The 21,778-nt window shown below is 37.1% G+C and overlaps 1 protein-coding gene across 3 annotated transcripts in view; it reads left to right on the top strand.

Moving 5' to 3' along the window:
- The first annotated feature begins 262 nt into the window (after positions 1–262).
- Positions 263–21,778, top strand: part of ROBO1 (roundabout guidance receptor 1) — a 707,723-nt gene continuing 686,207 nt past the window's right edge. For 2 of the 3 annotated variants that reach the window (XM_046904541.1, XM_040653484.2), the window contains exon 1: positions 678–749. The gene's annotated coding sequence lies outside the window, so the exon portion shown is untranslated. Of the gene's footprint in view, positions 621–677; positions 750–21,778 lie in introns of those variants that run through there. The other variant, XM_046904542.1, reaches the window with a different exon arrangement.

Raw genomic sequence — 21,778 nt, forward strand, 5'->3', positions numbered from 1 at the left:
GGAACAACCAACAAGCTTAAGGCAAATAAAGCCCTGGATTTATTTTGTTGAAATCGGACACGCATTTCTCACACCAGGCTGCACAAAGGCACTGCGAGAGCAGCTCGGAAAGGGGAGCTTGCATGATATCCGCTCATCAGGCGGCTCGCTCCCGGCCGAACACGGCCACACGTCCCACAATACCGAGGTAACGAATCAATTAAGCGGGCCCGGCCCCCACCCCCCCCCTCCTCAGCCCGTGCCCGCGCGGCCGCCGCGCTTTGTAGTTCCCGGCGCCGGAGCAGTAGGACCCAGGGGCCCTCCGCAGCCACCAATAGACGCTGCTACCGGGATCTATTTGTATGCAATGCCTCCCGCTCTGCGCATTAATAGTAATACAGATAACGGGTCTGAAAGAATTCTCTTCTGAAGAAGGATTTGATTTTTCAGGGTCCTGATACCGGGAAGAAATCCGGTTTCATCCCCCTTTTGATTTAAGCCTCCCCAGCAGCTTGTCGTCTGAAGCGCTCCCTCTCCCTCCGATACCGATACCCATCCGTAGCCTCGCTCTGTGCAGGGAAAGTTGCACGGGGCCGCCCGCCCGATGGAGCCGCGACTTCTCTGAGCGCTGCTGCCCCGAGGTGAGTCCCAGCGGAGTGGCCGCGGGGCGGGAGCCGGGGGCGGCATCGCCGGGCTGCGGGCGGCCCCGGGGCGGCGGGAGAAGGCGATGAGGGAGAGCCGAGCGGAGCGGCCCAACAAGTTTCCCTCAGGTACCGGGGCGGGTTTATTGTGAGGAAAGTTGCCGGGGTTCGCTCTGCGGGACGGCATCCCGTTTTATCGTCTCGTTCGCTATTAACAAAGAAGTTTGGCCGGCGTCCCCCGCTGCGGGGAGGCTACGCGGCACTCCGCGGGTCGGGGCTTCTCTCCGCAACTTGTGGCGGAACGGCGGCTTTGTTTGGCCCCCGAGCTCGCGGAGATGCGGACCGTCCGCGGGGCCGCCCCCTTTTGCCGACTCCGAGGGGACCGAAAAGCTGCGGGGAGGGGGGGGGGAACATAGGCGTTATGTGCAGTGCATCATGTGCGTATATTTCTATGTCTACATGAAGGTGTAAGAAACAGAGCGGGAGGGGGCTGTGATACCGCACTCTGGGGGGAGCGGGGGGGGGGGGGGGAGGGCTGGTCTCCACAGGGGCTCTTCAGGGGTGCGCAGTCAGCGGGTATGCGGCCGCCTCCCCACACAATGGAGGGCCCCCACCGGGGCGGGAGGGGGAAGAAAGAGGAGGAGGAGGAGGAGAAGGAGGAGGAAGAGAAGGGAGGTCTCCGGCTCCGCTGCAGCCGCTGCTGCAGTGCCGCAGCCCCTGTCCGCCCCCGCCCCGCGGGGCAGCGCCCCCGGACAGAGGGGAACCACCGCCCCAACGCGTAGCCGCGGCCGCAGGACACCGCCCGCCGGGCTCCGTGGCGGGGCCGCAGGTGCCGCAGCAGCGGGGCTCCGCCGGGGGTCCCCCGAGCCTCGGTGCGCTACCGCACCTGGCTGCGGAGCGGCTGGAAAACGGGATGGGGACGGAGAAATGCAAAAGGAGGGGGCGATTGAGTTGATCTGCAACGTGATCAACGTTTGTAGTTTTTTCTTTTTTTCTTTTTTTTTTTTTTCCTAGTGTTTGCAGATGGTTTTTCGTCATGATTTGTTAAGGTTAATTAATGACTGATGACTCGAAAATTAATTTAAGCGCTCTTGGCTTATTCTTAACTCCGATTTCACTTGCTCTTGCATCACATTTTTTGATTTAAAACTGCTGATGGTTGTGAGTACACTGAAGAACTTTCTGTCAGGAGGCTTTTTTTTTGGGGGGGGGGGGGGGGGGGGGGAGGGAGGAATTATCTGTGACATACCTGTGTGTCACAGAGGTGTAGTTAGAAGGAACACTTCTCTGATCTGTGACCACTGTGCCATACGTTGAAGCTCAAATGATAGGCGCTTGAGCTAAGAACACTTTTCATTAAACCTAAGTTCACGCGCCTCACTGCTGAAGAAAGAAGCTTTTGTTGAATGCAGTTTGTAGAAGAAAATAGGAACGTCCTGTTATAGTGTGGAGTAATAAGGGTAATTTCTAAGTGTCGTGTCTGACACTTTCTCAGTGCGCTGCTTTTCTACCTTCATCTCACCTTTGTCTGACTGAATGTTTTCTGCATACATCGTAGGCTGACGTAAATTCCAGTGGCATTACACTGGTGTAAATGGGCTGTAAACGTGTGGCAGGAGACCGACTGCTTGGTGATTAGAGAGAAGAAAGGAAGGCAGAGAGCTAATAAAATTATTCTACTGTTTGTCAGACTGGATAGCTCATTCCTTTTCAGTCCTTCAGCAGTGCCACTGGACTTTTACGAATTGTCCGGCATTTGTGTCCAAGCCTCTACAATAATAGATTCTTACACGCATTTTTGGTACCATAACTGACAGTTGACCAGAAACCACACTGATTTCCATGAGAATTCTCACTTAAAAAGACAAAGGATACCATTGTGGCACTGTGAAGCAGTTTGCCTGTTGCTTATTGACTTTTTAGTCAGTGAGAGGAAAACTCAATCCTCACCTCTTGCTTTCCTCAGTCATCGTGAGTATTGAACCACTTGAATATTGTAGAAATGAGGAGGACTTGACCAGTACTGCAGTGAGGTATCTGCAGATGTCTTTACTGAGGCACAAACAAGTGGCTCATTAGACATACTCTCCCAGTAGGGTTTTAAAAAGAATTAAATTCTTAAAAGGAAAGGCTGTTTGACTTCTGTAGCTTCTCTTGTTAATTTTTCTTTTGTTACTATATATATTTATATCTATATATTTAATTTCGTAGACCTCATGCTGTTTGTTTGTTTGTTTTGTTTTGTTTTTTTACTGTAACTGTACAACATAAGGAAAATAATAGTTTGAGTATCTGAGTTAGAGTTCCTTAAAGTAACTTTCCATGTTCTGTGCACTGGTCTGAACCTCAGCCTAAGCAAAAGAGGCAAACGTGTTAGCCATAGGAAACTCAGATTTTTTTTTGAAGAAGTCAAAAAAATCAATTTCTGTACATGAGCAAGTGTCATATACTTTCCTCACATGATGAAATCTTAAGTGAAGCTGAGAGCAGAGAACTCTGTTCTTATGTCTGAGTTGTGACATGATTGTTGTGGCATATGGTAAGGTAAAAATTTAGCTGACTTGTACAGTTCAACAAACAAGTGAGAAAAACAAGGGGTAAGGGGAGCAGAGGGTGGGAGAAGTAAGGGTTGTATAGTCTCTTGGCCTTTTACATTAGAGGAATTCCATGGGATTTCATCCTTCTGGAGTGAAATCAGCTGTCAAGCAAAAAGTGGAAGTGATTGGTTGACTGTGGGTTTGTTCGTCTAAGTTACAAACTTGTTCTCATGTGTGTTCTCCATCCTAAGAGGCATTCTGCAATCTACCATTTCTTAGTGTCAGACCTGGCCTCCTAGGTAGCAGGTGACAGAATTTACACGTTTGTGGGATTAACACATTACTTTTTTGTTTGTTTGTTTGTTTTAAATGAAAGAGTTTAATTATGTGAACTTAATTTCTATTTTCTTCACATATATGTCTTCCTCCAAATAGCCTCTTATGTGGCTTCAAATGGAGAATGGCAAACAAGTAATGCCACTTTTTCACCATAGCACATGTCCTTTCTACGCAGACGTATTTCTGCATGTCCTTGTTACTTTCCCTGCCACATGTTTGCTAAGGTGCAAATTCAAGAACTTGAAGTATTTTGATATCTTGAGGAAAATACTAAAGTTATTGCACATCAAGACTGGAGTTTATTTGTAACATTATTTGTGAACACTTTATTTTTACAAACAATAGTCATGTCCTATGAAATTACAGGTTCAGCACTTTGCTCTAGGTTTGGGAGGAGTTTGTAATCTAATCATTTTTGCACTTCCCTGTGTTCCCTAATCTGTAACTCAACCAATTGGAATGGATTTGCACGCGGATTTACTTGAATTATAAGGAAAATGACCCCCTCAAGAAAAACGTAGACAATTTCAAGGGTCATTGAGGTGAAAAATTACACAGTAGGGATATGAAGAGAAACACTGTGTGTTCTCCTGTGCAATTATACTTTGATGGCATTTTTAAAAATTAATCTGCAAAAGGGAGAGAAAAACTGAACGGGCCTTTAAAGAATTCTAAGACAAGCATAAATACTTTCAGCACATAAGTTTAACATGCAACAACACCAAAAAGCTTAAGAACACTCACATAATCCCAACCCCGCACACTGAAGGACATAATGAAATATTTCCTCCAATCTTCAAAAGACTTAACGGATACCTTGTGTTGCACCTGTAACATTCTACCTGTCTAACCTACTCAGTCTATAGATCTTTCATTCCTTATTCATCTTGTAATCATCAGTCCCATCAGTTCTCTCTCAACACTGTCAATTTATAGTCTGCCAAACACATCAATCCTTTGCCTCAATTAACTCCTTCTCTTTCCTAAAATTCTCTAATCATTATTCTGTCCTTGTCTATCTTGAGGCCTGTGTGTCAGACTTCTTGCCTTCCCTGCTCAGCTCAGCAAAACTTCCATGAGGTAAGATTTGTTTCCCGTTCTGTATCACCTGTCTTTCCTTAATGATTTCTTGGTCTTTATTCCAGAATTGCCAATTCATGAGAGTTTATCATATCTTCACATGTCAAGTTTATTTCCTTGTATGTCCTTTAGCTTTCTCATCTGTCAGTAGTGAGCACACTGAGTGGATGTGTCCCTTTTCCCAGTTTGACTTGTCTCTTTCTCCTCAGAGTCTGTGTAAACGGATCCTTTCACCGACAAAATGAGTTTGACAGAGTTGGCAGGAAACAGCAATGTGACTTAGTGGCTTCCTGGTCACTCCCAACTTATGGAGGACATTAATCCTGTTACAATTGTTTTGTATTAAATCCGGCTTCAGACAAATACTGTGTGTTTGTAACGTTCAAAATCAGCTGAAAGAGCCCAGAAAGGATTCAGCCAAGTGCTTGAGTTCCTGGTCCACACACTTTCCTTTACATGTTCTTTTGGCTCTGTTCCTTCTTGTAGCCTGGTGCAAGAAGGATAGAACATGCCATTTGCCCATCTTCCTTAAAACTTCCTTGAGCCTTCACATAAGATAGTTTCAGTTAGTGCTGATGAAATATGGCTATTGGAAAAGCAAGAACCTTGGGACCTTAATCTCTGGCAAAAAATGTAGACAGAACTGAGCTTCCTTACTTCTGCATGAAGCAATTCCTTCTCATTCATTCTTCTTCTTCTTCTGTAATATAGTAACTGTCATGATTTATATTGCAGCTCACAGTGCCTGGATCTTCACCTTGCTCACTACACAGGGTTTCCTTCACTCCAGAGAATGGCACTGAGCTCTGAAATCCTTTCATCATGTGGATGAGTTACAGTGGAGTTGATCTGAGTGTCCTTCTTGAGGAAGCTCGATGATCATTGTGGTCCTTTTCAACCCAGGCCATTCTATGGTTCTGTGATTCTATTATTCTATGATTATCCCTGTCTTTCAGGAGAAATGTTCAGGCTGAACAGAGAAACACCTCAAGTTATACTTTGAATGTGGATTTCTCTATCTCCCTTTCTTTAATTTAGGATAAATGATTTGGCATAAATTTTCTTGTATGCTATGGATTTCCCTCACAGAGCCCTTGATTGGGTAAATAAGCTGTTAGAGGAAAAGGTGCACCCAAAGAGTGAATTTGAAGTCTATCTTTGTCACTCCTCATAAAAATATGTTTGTTCCATTCCTGAAAAATAGCACAAGGAAGAATTTGACTGACCTGGTAAACTAGGATATGGTTGCCAACAAGAGTGACTCTTCACAGTACCAAGTTTGCAACAATGATAAATACATATTCAATTGTAATATATCACTTCAGATACATCTAGTATGTTCATGGGGTGTTTGAACTTAGATATGGTAGTCCATTAAATAGCTGTATTAAATGTTTGGTTTTTTTGTTGTTGTTGTTTGTTTGCTTGTTTTTGGTGCTAGTGGTGATATTATTCTTGTATTTTTTATTTTTATTTTTTTAAGAGGAAACTGCATAAAGGTAAAGGAAAAAGCTTTGTAAATAAAAGGCACCAGCTTTAACTGTGTTGACATTGAATTGCCATAATCACACTATTCAGTCAATAGTGAGTACTTCCTGTAAAAACCAAGACATATGTAACTTCATTCAGATTTCTATATTTACAAGATCTCAGTGTTAGAAAGTACCAGAAAAACTACACGTGAAAATTAGTGATCTTTCAAGACGTTATATAACCAGGAACAGATCACACAACTCCAGGAGGACATCACTGCTTGTGACACTGCCCATTAAAAATATGGAAGTCTAAGCAAGTTGCAGTTATTTTTGTAACTCACCCTTCTTTGAAGAACACTAAGACTTCAAAGCAGTATTTTATTATGGACATCTGGACACTACAGTTGTAGACTCATTTTGGTTCCTTATAAAACTCTCACAACTTACTGAACAACAAATGTTTCCAAACTACCAATCTTGCATACCCAACTTAACATCTGAAAGTCAAATGTTTTTCATTCTCACTCATTTAACATCAGTGGTAGTGGTGACTTGGATAAATTCTATATGTTTATGCCTTAAATCCACATGTTACGTCAAGAATTTTATTAGTGATAAATACATTTACAGATATGACTTAATTCTTTGAACCCATTTGTGAGTTATCATAGCTGACTGGGGAAAATAAAATCATCTCTGCAATAAAAATGACACAGGAAAATTAAACAAATTATCTGCAGAAAGAACTGCAGGCAGTTCTAACTGATATATTTCAATAACATAAAACCAAGTTCAGTCCCCAGGTAAGCCCCTCATGCATCTGAGCAGCTTTGGCACTTATGAATTTTTCTAAAGAAAATGATGGGAAAAAAAATGCTATTAAAAACATAGCACACCCAAAGTCTAAAGAGAGTTGAAATGTATCTCTCTTTCTTGTATCATGATGTTGAAATCACGCCTGACCACTTACAGCATTGATGCTGAAGCCCTAAAAAATGTTTCCCCTAATTTCTTTTAGACTGAGTGTACTGTTCATGGAAGAACACAAGACATGCTTTTGAGCTATCTGCAGTATGGTATGAAGCGATAGGAGCACTTCCTCTGTATGTAATAGGAGATGAATGAGAGGATGGAAAGAGGATGGCAGAAGGAGTTACAAATGCATTGCATCATGCATGGAGATTTGAAGCTGCAAGTTCATTTTATCTTTGTTTGCCAAAATATGTTTTGGAGTAGTATTACATGGCTTATTCTCCATGTAAGTGAGGAAATGCCATTATAGAAAACAATCTGTAAAACAAAGGTAAGGAGAGAATCAATAATTATTGAAATATATATTGAAAATACACATGTGAATAATGATAGTGACTACATGACAGGCAAAACCAGGAGGCTTCACTGGGGACGTTGTTTACTCAGGAAAAACTTAGGTTTCTCTGAGTGTTACAGTCATGGACTGTTAAGACGGGATGAGGACATCATTCAAGTTGCCTTTGATACATTAGCCACAGCAGGATTTTCATTTCCTAGATCCTCAACAACATGTAGAATAAGTAGTATTTCTGTACACTGAAATATTATCTCAGTTGAAAAAGTTAAAAAACAAACAAATAATCATAAAAAAAACTTTAGTCAAATTAAATTATCATAGTCCTCCCTTAACGTTTTAGTTCAAAGGAAAAAAAAAAGCTTTCAATTTTGAAATATGCAAGTAAGATACAGGTACATAGTACATTTGTGGTACGTGTTTTGAGATAATGGCATTTTTTAATCTTAAAAGTTCTGATGACAAATACCAACATATACTAAGGGAAAATGACTAAGAAAAGGAAGAATGGGGATTTTCTTGCCTTGCTGTAGTTAAACGTCATTTATATTCTGGAAAGTGAGAAGGAGAGGTGTTCTGTTTGTTTGTTTGTTTGTAATTTCTTCTATTACACTCACAGTATGAGCAACTGTCCTGACTGCAAACTCTTTGGGAAGATCATTTTATTTATTGGATAACCTTCAGGAAGGGAAGGCTGAAACAGGTGCTCTGAGGATTTTCTCTGGGGGCTGTAACTACTCAATCTATTACTATTCCGTAAATTCATGTATGAGGGATAAGTCATAATGGCTATGTATTTTTTTCACTTAATAAATTGTTAAGTACAAAAACAAAGATTCTTTTGTACCTATTCCCATTGATCACATGGCAATGAAATTATTTCATTTTATGCAACTAGCAGCAATAAGCAGTACTTCAGAAGATGAAACCAGACAAAGCTGATCTTAGTTTTACTTTATCAAGGTATGCTCGATATTGTAAAGAAAAATCTCACTGATCCAGAAGGAGCCCAGCCACAGGTGAGTTGATATTTTTTACAGCAACAGGGACCAAGGCTGAATCTTGCAGCTTTTATGCTCATTTGCTTGTCATCTCAGATAAACACAACAAAAGATTCAGAAGCAGAGTTGATGTACTTTACTAACAACAAAATAATTCAGATTTCTTATTGCTGACCTCTATGTGATGCTGCAGCACATTGCTAATTCCAGATTATGTGCAATTTCTTATGTCAGGATTAACCTACAGTAAGGCCAACCACTAAATATTTCTTGTAGTTTGGTAGAAGTTACTGCTCTGTTATGCTCAGATGATTGTGCAAGACTGAAATCTTTTCTCATCTTATTACCATTGAGCTCAGCATTTGTGTCTTAATAACCAGGGAACCATTACTCAGCTGTCTTTGGTCCACAATAACCAGAAGTTTTTTAAGGTCAATGGAAGATGTTACCATGAAGTAAAGTAGAGCTTTTGTAAGAGACAGATATCTGTAGGTATATATGCTGAAGTACTATGAAACTAATTGCCTAAGGAATTAGGAACCAGCACTTAAATCCATCTTCCTCTTATAACACGGTACTCTTCTATTACAGTCTTGTCTAGATTTATTGTGCAGCATATCATGCTTATGGTGTTTGTTTGTTTTAACTACTATGTGTCACTCATCACAGGGAAGATTCCCATGTATAACAGCTGTTAGAACAACACAACCAGCAGGCAATAATGTGCTATTATGTTTAGCAGAGTATACAAGTCACTTGTGTGGATGCTTTCTGAATGCCCTAAAAGGGGGATCGTATGCCAGTTTCCATAGCAGTCTGCTGTTCCAGAGGCGAGGAGGACAGGAGAGCATGTGGGGTTCCAGCTTTTCCGTATACATCCTCGTTTTCTGGTACAGCTATTCTCTGTCAGGGGAGATGGATGTCTTGGACTGAGGCCATGTCTCCTTGCAGACTTGTTTTTCTGCATGAGGTACAGCTGTTCTAATGAGTCTGTTTCTTCTGTGCTGTACTAACCATTCGCAGGACTTGTCCTAACCAACGTATCTGAAGTATTTTCATTAGTGCATTATCGAATTAATTACAGTATTTGCTACATAGAAACTCTGATGTGGAGACTTCATAGTTCAGGAGTTTTCTTGGAAAAATAGAACTTTTGCAATCTCTAAGTCTATTCTGTCTCAAATATATTTTGGGAAAAATATTGTAAACAGAAATGTTAATATCTTAGTTATTTATCAGTTATTCATAATCTGTAAGCTTTCAAATATACAACAAATACACAACTTTTTCAGAAGAAGATAGTAACTTGTCACCAAACCTTCACGATAAGAGAGATAAGAGAGTATAAATGAAAAATATTGTGTGTGAAGTTTTTCAGGAGAGAGGAAATAAGCTACAAATTTCTGCTCTTTTCCAGATGAGTTTCTCGATTATGCTGTCCTTTGGCATTGGGATAAAAATAAATATTACATGAAACATATGATTATTAATTAAAAATGTATCCCACATTTAGTTAAGTAAAAGGAAGTCATAAAATTCCATTTTCCTAATAATGTATGCAGAAATAAAGTGGCCTTCAGGTAAAATTCTTCTTTTCTTCTGTATGTCTCTGATAGAGGAAAGAAAAGGTTGCTATAAAACACGTTGCATAAATGGTCTTTCATGTTCCAGTTTTGCTCCCTCAGTTCCTGGTGACATCAAGCCATGTTTCACACAGAAATTTATCACATGTGGCACTGGAATGTTAGTTGGAAATTTAGTTACTGAACCTGCTCCTCCCTCTAGTTGAATTGATACTGTTTTTGTGAGTAATTCTGGAGAAAAACAGTGGAAATTCACCAAATTGGAAAATTTTCTTCTTCATGCTTCTTGCAATGACCCAGAAAACACAAAAGGTAAGGATTGCTGCTATACACAACTAAACCAACTTAAATGCTGCTTCACCTTGATCACCGAGTACAGCCATTGCTAGAGTGCAGGACTATGGTTTTATCCTCTGCTTTCAAGGGTCCTCAATAGTAGGGAGTATTCTAGGCATGTGACAGCAAGTTATTTGTCTGTAGCAGAGATGCAGTACTCTTCTCCAAAGCTCAGCTTCAAATAATAGTATTTTTAATTGGTATGTAGTAATCATCTAAGGCAAAATATCTGTAGGTGAGAAGTGAACCATATACAAATTCTGTTCAACATCCAGTTCCAGGTGTAAGTTTCTTAAAGACAAGTAAATAAAAATTTCATGCTGCTGAACTGGAGCTAGTGATGATTCTTATGAAGAAGATGCTGTCTAGTAATAATTAAAACAATTATTTAAAAAAAACAGCACAATAATCATTAAAAAACCCTCAGGAAATGCAGTATCAGAAATTACATTAATGGAAAGATTAGTCATATAATTTTTGTTCAAATGTACAATTTTTGTTTTCTTAGCAGTAGGTTATTGATATAGAATAGAGGTTTGCTGTGAGAATGATGATTGTATGTCTGTGATAGAGTTGGCTACGGAATATGATATGTATGTTTAAAGTAAAAAATATACCCACATATATGGTTACATTATTACTCATGAGCAATTTTCAATGGTTTCCATGAAAATTGTTTGAATAATGTGTAAAAAATTTGAAAAGGTAATATGAAGGCCTATTACTCGCCTGTTTCTTTAATAGCAGGAAAACACACATTTGTGATGCGGATGTCTGCTCTTTCCCCCTTAATAACAACTATCAGTTCATTGCTCTCCTTAAAATTAGAATACCAAAAACTATCACAGTATTAAAAGATCAAAAGTGTCTGTTTGCTAATATAGTTAATTAATGAAGTGCAGTTTACTAATAGTTCGTGGCCTTGAAAGCTGTTAATGTCGTTTTTAGCTAGTTACGTATCAAGTAAGACTCTTCCATAGCAGTAACAGAGTAAACAGTCACTAACATCATAACTTAAACCTGTAGCTAAATAAACTAATTTTGTCTTCTGTAGGTCAGTTAGAATATATTCACTAGAAAAAAATCACACAGAACATAAAGGATCTAGATTCTCTTGAGAATATAAGCAGTACAGATGGAAACAAAAGATTGGAATTTTCCAGAATTTTGCTCAAGTCTTTAAAGTCTGTTGTCAGCTTTTAAATTGCAAAATATGAAAGAATGACTGCAGTGAGAAAGTAAGGATAATAAATAGGAAAAATACTGCACAGTACTTCGTAAATATTTTCACAAGTATATTTTTCTTTAAGTAGTATATGATTTATGGAGTATGCCTGTGTGAATTGTACCTCCCACCAGTAGCTTCTCCACATGGAGAAAGAACAGCTTATTGCAGCTGTCAGCTAATGAAATGACTCCTGCAGTTCAACTAGTTGCAGCTTTGGGCTGAAAAGTGTGGTTCTGACATTTTTTGGCAACGTCTGCCAATGTCCTGTGGTAGAGGGTTGTAGTTCTTTGTCATGATCACAACTACTGCAGTGAGCAAGGACCTGGAAGACTGGAATATCATAAATAATTGTATTCCTTAATGTATACTTTAATCTGTTTTTTCTTTTTTTTTTCCTTTTTTTTCTTTTTTTTTTTTCTGAGAAGCAGAAATTCTGCCAAATTTTGTAATTTTGTGCACAACCTGATCTTAGAGGTCAATACACTGACAGCATATAAAATTACTTTATTAAAATGTGAAGAAAAAAGGAGAGAAGCCACAAATTCATGTAGGAGACATAGTATGGCTGTCTGGGTGTAGGAAAAAATATCTTCCATGTCATATTAATACCTTTATTTGTGAAGCCTTCAGGTCAAGGATTATGTCCTCTTGAATGTATTCTTCTAGGTTTCTTAAAAATCAGTAAGTTCAGATATCATGCAAATGAATGGATAAGGCAGCTGAAAATAACCTGTTTCATCATTGCAATATTTATGGCCATAACTCAAAAAGAAATGATTGCAATGCTAGCATTCATACCTGATTCTTTGGAGTGTAAATGCACCTACAGACCTTTTATTACAGTCTAACTGGAGGGCTGGTGACTAATCTCAGCATGGTTGAGCAGCAAATGTTGGAGGATAATTGGATCTGCAGGCTAAGATAGTATGAACTGGAAGGTAGGGAAGACTGATAGGTGGTTATTTTACATTGTGTTTGAAATCTGCTGTTTGTTTCTAGTTTTATGTGGAAGATATCTTAGCAGGTAAACATTATAAACTTTCATTCAAATGAAAGATTGAGATTAATATTCCCAAAATAATGTTTTTGTAGTCATGAGCTGATAAGCAGCGTATGCTGAAGAGCATTCAATAAAGCTTTTAAATCTTTAATAAATTATGAATATATTTACAGAGTGGTTTAAAAGTGGATCTTTGAATGCTGAATTCCAAGTTGAGTATTTCAAGTATTATATATCCTACAGAAACATCATACTTGCTTATAGTTTCTTTTTTCTTCTAAACAAGAATTCAATAGATTATTCTATAATAAAATACAAACAAAAAATACCACCAAGTTGCTCTTGGCCCATTCTGGCTTTCTTCATGTTATTTACAGTGCTGCAGGTGGAATTTTTTTTATCAGGGATAGCTTGAACAGCTGCTGCTGCTGCAGTGAGTCTTGAACTATATTATTAGTTCCTTGCCTGTTCATTCTGTCTTCTCTTGATAAGAAATCTGTTCTTTCATTGTTCTTTATGTTAGAACACTTAACTGCTCAGGGTAGGATACATTTTGTTTGTTTTCTTGCATGGTTACCTTGATGAAGGCATATTCAATAAAACCATACTCTTTAAGATAAAACTTGTTTGAGGGGAGGGCAACACAACCCCTATGGCTGTCACTCACACTGTTGTGAATAATCAGTCACAGTGTTACTCATGCTAAGTTTCAGAGTGGTATAGTTCATCATACATGGAGTCTAGTAACTTCTAGTTGTAATAATTTGACATTGTCCTCTTCTTATAGGTCTCAAAAAAGTAAATTAAAAAGCCTGCCTGATTATAGTGATTCTCATTCTCTCTTTTATGGCTGACCTTGGAATCTGCTAAGAAATATTCAGGTCTTAACTATCTAAATTCCAGTAAATAGCAGTGTAGAAAGGCACACATCAACATCCATATAAACACAATAGTTATTTATTCTGTTTATTTTGCTGAATGATTGATCAGTATGTACTTAACTGCTGGCTAATGAGTAGCACATTGCTTCAGATGAATCCCAACTCCTTGACTAGTTTGTCTCTCCCATTGACATTGGTATGGGCTGGAGGAGGATTTGGAGAGAGTTCACCAGGTAATGTGTGCATTTTTCCACTGTGACTGGAAGGAAGGAGAATGATTCAGGACTGGAATCACAGCAGACGAACTGGAGAAGAGATCTGGGATCTTAATCTGAAGGAAGGGAGGCTTTGCAGAACAAGTGGTTCATTGCAGTCATGCATAGGTCGCCCCTATTCCCTATTACATTTTGCATAAGAAGCTGAGCTTACAAATTTCAAAAGGGGAATAAAATAGAAAGAAAAGAAATGAAAATTAAAAAAAAAAAAAAAAAAAAGGGAGTGGGTTGGGAAGAGGATATAGTCTCTATCAGTAGTAGTTCCTGAAAATGCCAGTAGATTTCCTAGATTTACTGTGAAACCAATCCATGAATCAGCCCTTGCTCTGTATTTGGGAAATGTAGCTATTAAATCCCTCCATTCCAACCAAAGAAGATATAAGAAACAATTTTACTTCAGAAGTTGATTAAATATGTGGGACTGAATAAAATGTGAAGTATTTAGCCTTTATCACTGCAAGAAAGGAGAACTGGAATGTCTTTAGCTGTTATCATTCACTATTAATATCTTAAATGAGTAGTGCAAAATGCTTAAAGGTGATTTTTCACTTTAATAGGCATATTTAATAGCTGGCTCTGAATCCCACTATTATAACTGCAAATAAATGATGGAAACTTTAGGCAGTTTGATGCAGTTTAAGTGATATTTTTACCAGCCATCAAGCCTTTTCTCTTACTAGTGTTCTGACAAGAATAATAATGAATTATTAAAATTTGGGATAGAAGTACAGACTTGCACTTTTGTAATTACCATCCATACATTTCAATTCTATGTTATGACTGAAAATTTCAGTATTTTTCCTTTCTGGCTTCAAATTGAAATACTTCAGCTACTTTGAAGTAATAAAATTTCTAATTGTGAACAAAAGTTAGAGAATGAATGAAGTAAAAAGAGCTTTAGCTGGGTTCTGGCCCAATTGCTATAGTAGATATTTGGGATTTAGTCCTTCATTTCACTCCCATTTATTACATAGCACACAGGATTTTCTTATTTCTGGGAACTGAATTAACCTTTGGCTGGAAAACTACTGAAAAATGTATAATCCATAATTTCATACTGTTATACAACATGGTCTTGGAAAAGGACCTAAGCAAACTTGATAGCATTGCTCAGTGTTTCACAAATCCTCTGTCACATTTGAATCAAATGATAATTCAAAAAGCCTCTATTAAGCTTACTTACTTACAAAGAAAGTTTCCTTTCTAATAAAATGTACATAAATACTTTCCTTGTAGGCTTGTCAAGCTATCAGCACCACTATTACCACACTGTGTGTACTTCCAGTAACCACCTGTACTTTGCTAAAACTAACATCTGCATGCTTATGGCATGCTTCAGACTAACTGATGGAAAACAATTTTCAATTTCTTTTCCTAAGAATCGTGAGTAATGAAGATTGCATTAGAAAACCATTGTTTTGCTGATATTTTAGAATCTAATAAAGCAAGAATATATAGACAAATATATGATCAGAGAAATTGTAAGTGGATGGTTAGTTCAATTACAAGCAAAATATGTCAGTGTGGAAAAATCTGCCCAGGTGTGGACAATCTCATAATAAGAATACTGTCTAGTAACTGGTACCTGCAAGTTTGTCTTTTTCTGCATAGCTTCTTTCATGTCCCACCCACGCCTCCCAGGAAAATGGGAAAACAGTTTAAAAGTTAGCTAGCCAGATTCACACATGACAGAAATATGTAGAACTAGGTGCTTTTAGTGAGTCTATGCCAAAAGACAATAGCTGCAGATCCACTTCTTTGTGTAGAGTTAAGACGTACTAATGTGACCAAATACACCTTTGGGCACAACCAGAAAGAAAGTAGGATGCTACAAATATAACAGTGTTCCTTATTTGACAGAAGATACATTTTTATATCTCATTCATTTCTGAATACGTTTTGAGAATGCCACCAAAGACATAATGACAGAGTAATGCACCATGCTTACTGTGAGGTAAATGAACATTCCTTGTGCAAAGCAGACATGAATAACAGCACTCAGATTTCCACTGCTCTCTGTGAGTATAGGTAAGTATTTCTGGGAATATATAGGTGAGCAGTTTTCATTAAGTGAGGGTGTTAATTTCTCCATGTCTGAAGAAATGACTCTATTGTTCTTAGGCAGTAAGACCCAATTGGAGGAATTCACAGAAATATTACAACATACAAAAGACAACAGGAGATGAAGATGCAAAGGCTTTCTTCTGGTAGGTGTAAAAAAGAAAAAAAAACAACCCAAAAAACCAATAAAAAACCAACCAACTAACAACAAAAACCGTAAAGTGATACCCATCAACAATACATACAAATTGAAAATGTAGATTAATTTTAATGCAAAAAAAAAAAAAAAACTAAAGGAAAAATATTACCTCTTTATGTGCTTCTTAGACAACAACTTTGAAATTTTTGACTTTGGGGATATTTTTAATGCCAATATATTCTAAACGAAAAAAAAAAAGACAGCAACTCTTTAACTATTAAAATATATCAATGAATTCAGAATGGCAAGATGAGTAGCACTTTTTAAAATGTTTTTAATATATTTTTAATATATTTTATATATTCTATATAATATATATGTAATATAATATATATATTATATTTTATATATTGTATATTTTTTATAACTTACAAGTTGAAAGAGCTCACTTATATTATATGCAAGTTAGCAGCTGCTAATCAGAATATTGGAGTTTATGTGGGTGATGTTGGAAGACATGACAGTTATTATAATTAATTCCGAAAGAATAAAAAATAAATAACTCAATTATCTGTATTAACAGAAATGAAAAAGACTAAATTATTCTTGTTTTAGAAGTTTAAAATGAGTTAGTATGGTAGTCGATTATTTCTTTTGCATTCCCTCTGTTGTACCACCAGCTTTATTGATTGGTTTCAATTAATGTATGCCAACAAGTAAATTAACGTAGCACCTGAGGCAGAATTCTCTTGTGGTTCACGTACACTGACTTCTTACTGTTCTTGCTGTTTTAACTCCTACTGAGCATATTGCTGGGAGCTACAATATTTTTCAGTCTGGACACGGACATTACCCATGGCTCTAATGACAGGTCATTTACAGCAAACCCATGTTTCACTGCAGAGATGTCTCTTTAAGTGACATCTTATCAATGGCAATTCAATTAGTCAACCTTAAGACTTTGAGATATATCTCACGCTGTGTCACACAACACTAGCAGATTTGCATTTTAAATGTTACCTTTTGTCATTGCTATGCCTCTTCAGTATACATAAAAAATGCATTTTCACTCCAATTTTTCATTCAAAACTCTATGGAAAACATTTTCTACAGTAAAATCAACTGCGTTCATTTTCAACAGTGTTGTCATCTGGAAAGACATATGGGCTTGTTCTGTGGACAAGTTTTTTCAGTGCTGGTGCACACCATAAAATCACATCTGACGTGCTATTACTGATAAGCATCAGATAATTCTTAGCACAAGTATCTAAAATATTCAGCTACTGAAATATAAATATAAATTTATATCCTGTATATATCCTATATAGGATATCTATCTATATATACAAATATTACTGTAGTGGATACAATTTGTACATACAGGCAGAAATAGGAGATGATTTTGAAATAGAGAAGTGGCAAAGAATTTAAAACCTGGACCTGATTTTTCTGGGTAAATAACAGTGAAAATATCTTAACAAGACATGGCGTCCTCACTCAGCACCAGCCAGCTGAACTCCTTAAATGCTACTTTATATAAAAAGTGGTTGTTTCCTGTAGTGTTATGATACAATGTGTTTCGCTGGGTATCTTTGATATCCCTGTGCAACTACATCATTCACTGATGTATGGGAATGTATGTAGCGAACTTACACCATACAGTATGCATCAACATAAAGTGGAGATGGTGAACAAACATAAGATGTGCTATGAAAAATTGTGAGCAACAATTTGTGCTAATGAACATAATACCTTTTAGTAAATACTATAGATGCATCTAATAATTTATGCTTTGGGAAATGAGCTGTATTTAAAAAACACAAATACTCCTCCAAATATCTGTTGTTTGAAATTGAGCATAAGGTCTTCTAAACTCACGTAAATAACTTGAATACTGAGAATTTCATCTCCCCGTGTCCTGACTTCTTACTCCACTGTAGTGGGTGTGAATGAGTAAATACACTGGCTCTGGGTTTTAATTTAATCCTCATCCAAATTCTTATCATTATCAGTCTTTGCAGTCATAGTAAAATATTTTGTAGGTACTTCATATTTCAAAACCTGTATTTTCAAATGTTCGTTTTTGAGGTTGTTCTTGTGGCATGGAAGAACCATGATTTAATGTAGATTTTGCCAGTGCTGGTGAGAAATAGAACACACTTGTTATTTACATGGCAAGAGTTGCGCCCTTGTAAATTTTGCTAAGGCAAATCAACCTGTGTATTTGACAAGTTTATGAGATAAATGTACACAGAAGATTTTCCTGATAAGCTGTGGGTGGTATTACAGAATGTGAACTTGACTAACATGCATTTTCTTTTACTAGAATGTGCCACAGCTGATTCAGATTTCCCCACTGATGGATAATTTTATTTTCAAATAGTCAAGTCGCTATTCTGAAATCAAATTTTAATGGAAAAAAATTGCATGATAAAGCTCATTAAAAGATATTAAAATTTAATTAAATTAAAGTTAAACAAAAATAGTAGGTGAATTAATCATGATAGACCTATACTGGCTATGTAGAAGGAAGGCAAGAAGGAAAGAAAAAAAATAAGCCCACAAAGAAAATATATAAAAAATATCCATCAGTTTGTGTAGAACCACTTTATTATTTGTGTTAGCAATATGTATGTGCATATCTGTGTGGGCTGAGATATTCAGAAGTATTTTCATGGTGAATCTTTGTTAGTTTGTTAGCTTGAATCAAGAGAATGCTTTTGAAGTGTTTCCTTTCTTATTGTGCCTTGGTTTACATCATGTGGACCTTTTGCAGTGCCTCAGCTTGATTTCTTTCAGATGAAACTAAGATTCAGGTTTGGAAGTTTTAGCATGCTCCAGGAGTGTAACTAATGTACTCCAGCTGCAGATGGGCATTCAACTCAGAGAACCAGACTAGAGTTAATCTGAAATAAAGACGCTTGGAAGGTGAATGTTATGGACATGTCGTCAGCATCGGATACAGGGCTGCCCCTATCCATCTGTAATGCGTCTGCTAACCTAGACATAGACTCTGAATTCTTATATCTTAATAATAATTTTTATTTAATGATTTTGTGTAAAGGAAAAGACACTATTTCTACACAACTATAGCAGGCACTGCCATAGTACAGCATGAGATGCATATATACATGCATTCAGTGAGACAGTCCACTATAACATCTTCATTACTGTACAATATTAATAAGTTGCAAAACCTTCAGGGGTTGGATCCCTAAGCAGAAGCTTATATTTGTAACCTGAGCCATCTCTTGCCACTGTCATTGATTGTTAAAAGCTTGTTCTGAAGACTGTGAATATTTTTACTGAAGTTACTATACAATTCTACTAGTATTCTACTGCAATTCTAGACACGTGGAAGGCTGTTGGAGTATGTGTGAACTAACAGCCCTAAAATTAATCTTAACTGAACTCAGTTCCTCGTTCCAAAGTATAAATTCCAATATGAAGAATATATCCTATTTTTAACAGCAAGAAATTATAAAACATTAATGCTTGTTATGAGCATGAACTACAATTTGCAGAAGTTGTTTTGCAGGGGAAAAAAAAAGAGAGAGAGAGAGGTTTGGCAAGCTTTTTTAGATTTGTAGGTGCACAAGTTTTAAAACCCAAATATACTTTATGCATACTTCTTGAAAGCATTTGTTTTTGTTACTGCACTGCTCAACAGTTCTTCTCTTTTATGCATCTGATTAAAACTGAATCTCAGGGGAATATTAACCCACATGACAAAATCATCATGTAATTTGGCAGAAGCATAGCACAGTTGACAGAATCTGCTTAGGGAAAGCCCCAGGAAAGAGCTAGCACTGGGAATAAATTCACCTTTGACCACAAGCAAAAGTGATGCCTTTTGGACTCAGAATGAAAGCCTTACTATAAAACAATCCATCTGCTCCTAGACCAACCATTCAAATACTTGCCACAAGAGCACTGAAATCTGAGCTTTTCAGAAACGTAGAATAAATTATACTATTGGTTATATCCTTAAAACAAAATTATTCAGCTACTTCTGTATTATGATAAAGATGTTTGCACTCTTAGCTTGATCTGTGTAAAGGATAACTTGAAGGTCCTCAGCAGTAGGAAAAATGATTTCTTATGACCCCATCAGGTTTTCCCATTGACAGTGTAGGAGCTTCTCAAGTGTTAGATGTCCAATTCAGGATAAGGCAACCATTCAAAATGAAAATATTACTATATTTTCAAAGAAAGATGCTGCTTGTTACACAGCTCTACTTTCCTATGGATGATGAATATATTTAACTTCAGCGGCAAACGAACTTTTCTTTGCCATTTTGTTGCATCTTCTAATCAGTATTTAGGGATTTTAACATAATGACTTTCTATGTGGTTTTTATTACACCTTTTTTTCTGAGCCAATTATAGATATGCTTGCTCATGGAGGTGCATTTGCTGTTTTTCTTTCTCCTGTTTCTATTAATAGAAAAGTAAGGAAGAGATAAAGGAGGACAAAACTGCTATTAAGAGGAATATGAGATAAGCTAGCAATGAATTGGCAGGCAGAATAATATATTTTTCTCTAAATACCCTTTGTTCCTTTGTCTAAATCTCCACATTTCCTTAGCCTCAATCATTGATCCTTGTATGCAATGAAATAACTTTCATCCTTTGCAGCTTTCTAGTATATATATTGCTTACAAACTTCATTTTGTGACTTTGAATTGTTTTAATGGAGCCATGATAATTTATCTTAGTCATTTGTAAGACTACATATAAAAGAAAACTTTGTCTACAAAGCATGCCAGAATCATAAAGCTGAATACCTTGGGAGGTTCTACTGAATCAATGAATCTCAAAATAATCCCCAGTTAATCTCTATCTATTCAGTACCTAAATGGATACATCCCAGGAGAAAGCTGGTTTTGTAACAGAGCCTCAGAACTGTCCCTAGAGTATCTATATTAAGGACACATGTGTTGTATTTCATGTTTAATTTAATCAGGGTGTTAAATAGTGCAGTTTAGGATAAAAACGCTCAATATTGTTTTTTTGTTTTGTTTTGGTTTGTTTTACAGAGAAGTTTCTGGGATGTCATTATACTTCCCAATAACTCAATAATAACATATTTTTTTTAAAATGTTAATTTGAAAGAAAAAAAAAAATATTTTTCCAAACAAAATAGCACATTAAGTCTGATAATGATTTATGAATTTTTTTACATCCATTGATCAAATTGATCTCATTTTGGATGATGAGTTTGCTGAAACTAGAACCATCGCAGGATTAAAAACAAAACAAAACAAGGAAAACCCAAACCAAGCAAAGAAACAAAAGTGAGGCAGCAAGATTAATTTAGTTAAATGGATGTTTTCCGAAGTCCAATTGATGGCCATTTATTTTACAGTAACTATTCCCTAATATGTTATTTCAAACTCTTTATCAGTTCTATCTTTAATCCATAACATAAGTGTATTTATGCACTTGCAACCTTTACAAGGATTACAAAAAACTATATTTTTTTTTCTGAAATGAATCTAAGCAAATAAATAGCTGCATGGATAACACAAGTCTTCATTGCAGTAAGTGCAGTATGTATTCTCACTGACTTTTTGAAACAATCCAGGAAATGTTTTGGTTACGGATAATGACTTGTGACAGAAAATCAGCTAAATATTGCTTACCATTCACTTTGGAAAAGAAAAAGCCCAAAGTAAACTAAAAATATTAAGGAATGACTTATTTGAACTATGATTTCAAGATGGAGATTAATGCTTGTAGTCCCAAAGAAAAGAATTTTTCATATAAATAAGGAAACTTACCACTTAGTAAGCTATAAGGTGATGCTGGGGAAAAATTCCTTCAACGCTGGCTATGCTGTGTTGTTTGCTTGGTTTTGTTTGTTTGTTTGTTTGCTTGTTTGTTTGCTTGTTTT

Source organism: Gallus gallus, chromosome 1 (genome assembly GCF_016699485.2).
Source record: "Gallus gallus isolate bGalGal1 chromosome 1, bGalGal1.mat.broiler.GRCg7b, whole genome shotgun sequence".
Lineage (NCBI taxonomy): Eukaryota > Metazoa > Chordata > Aves > Galliformes > Phasianidae > Gallus > Gallus gallus.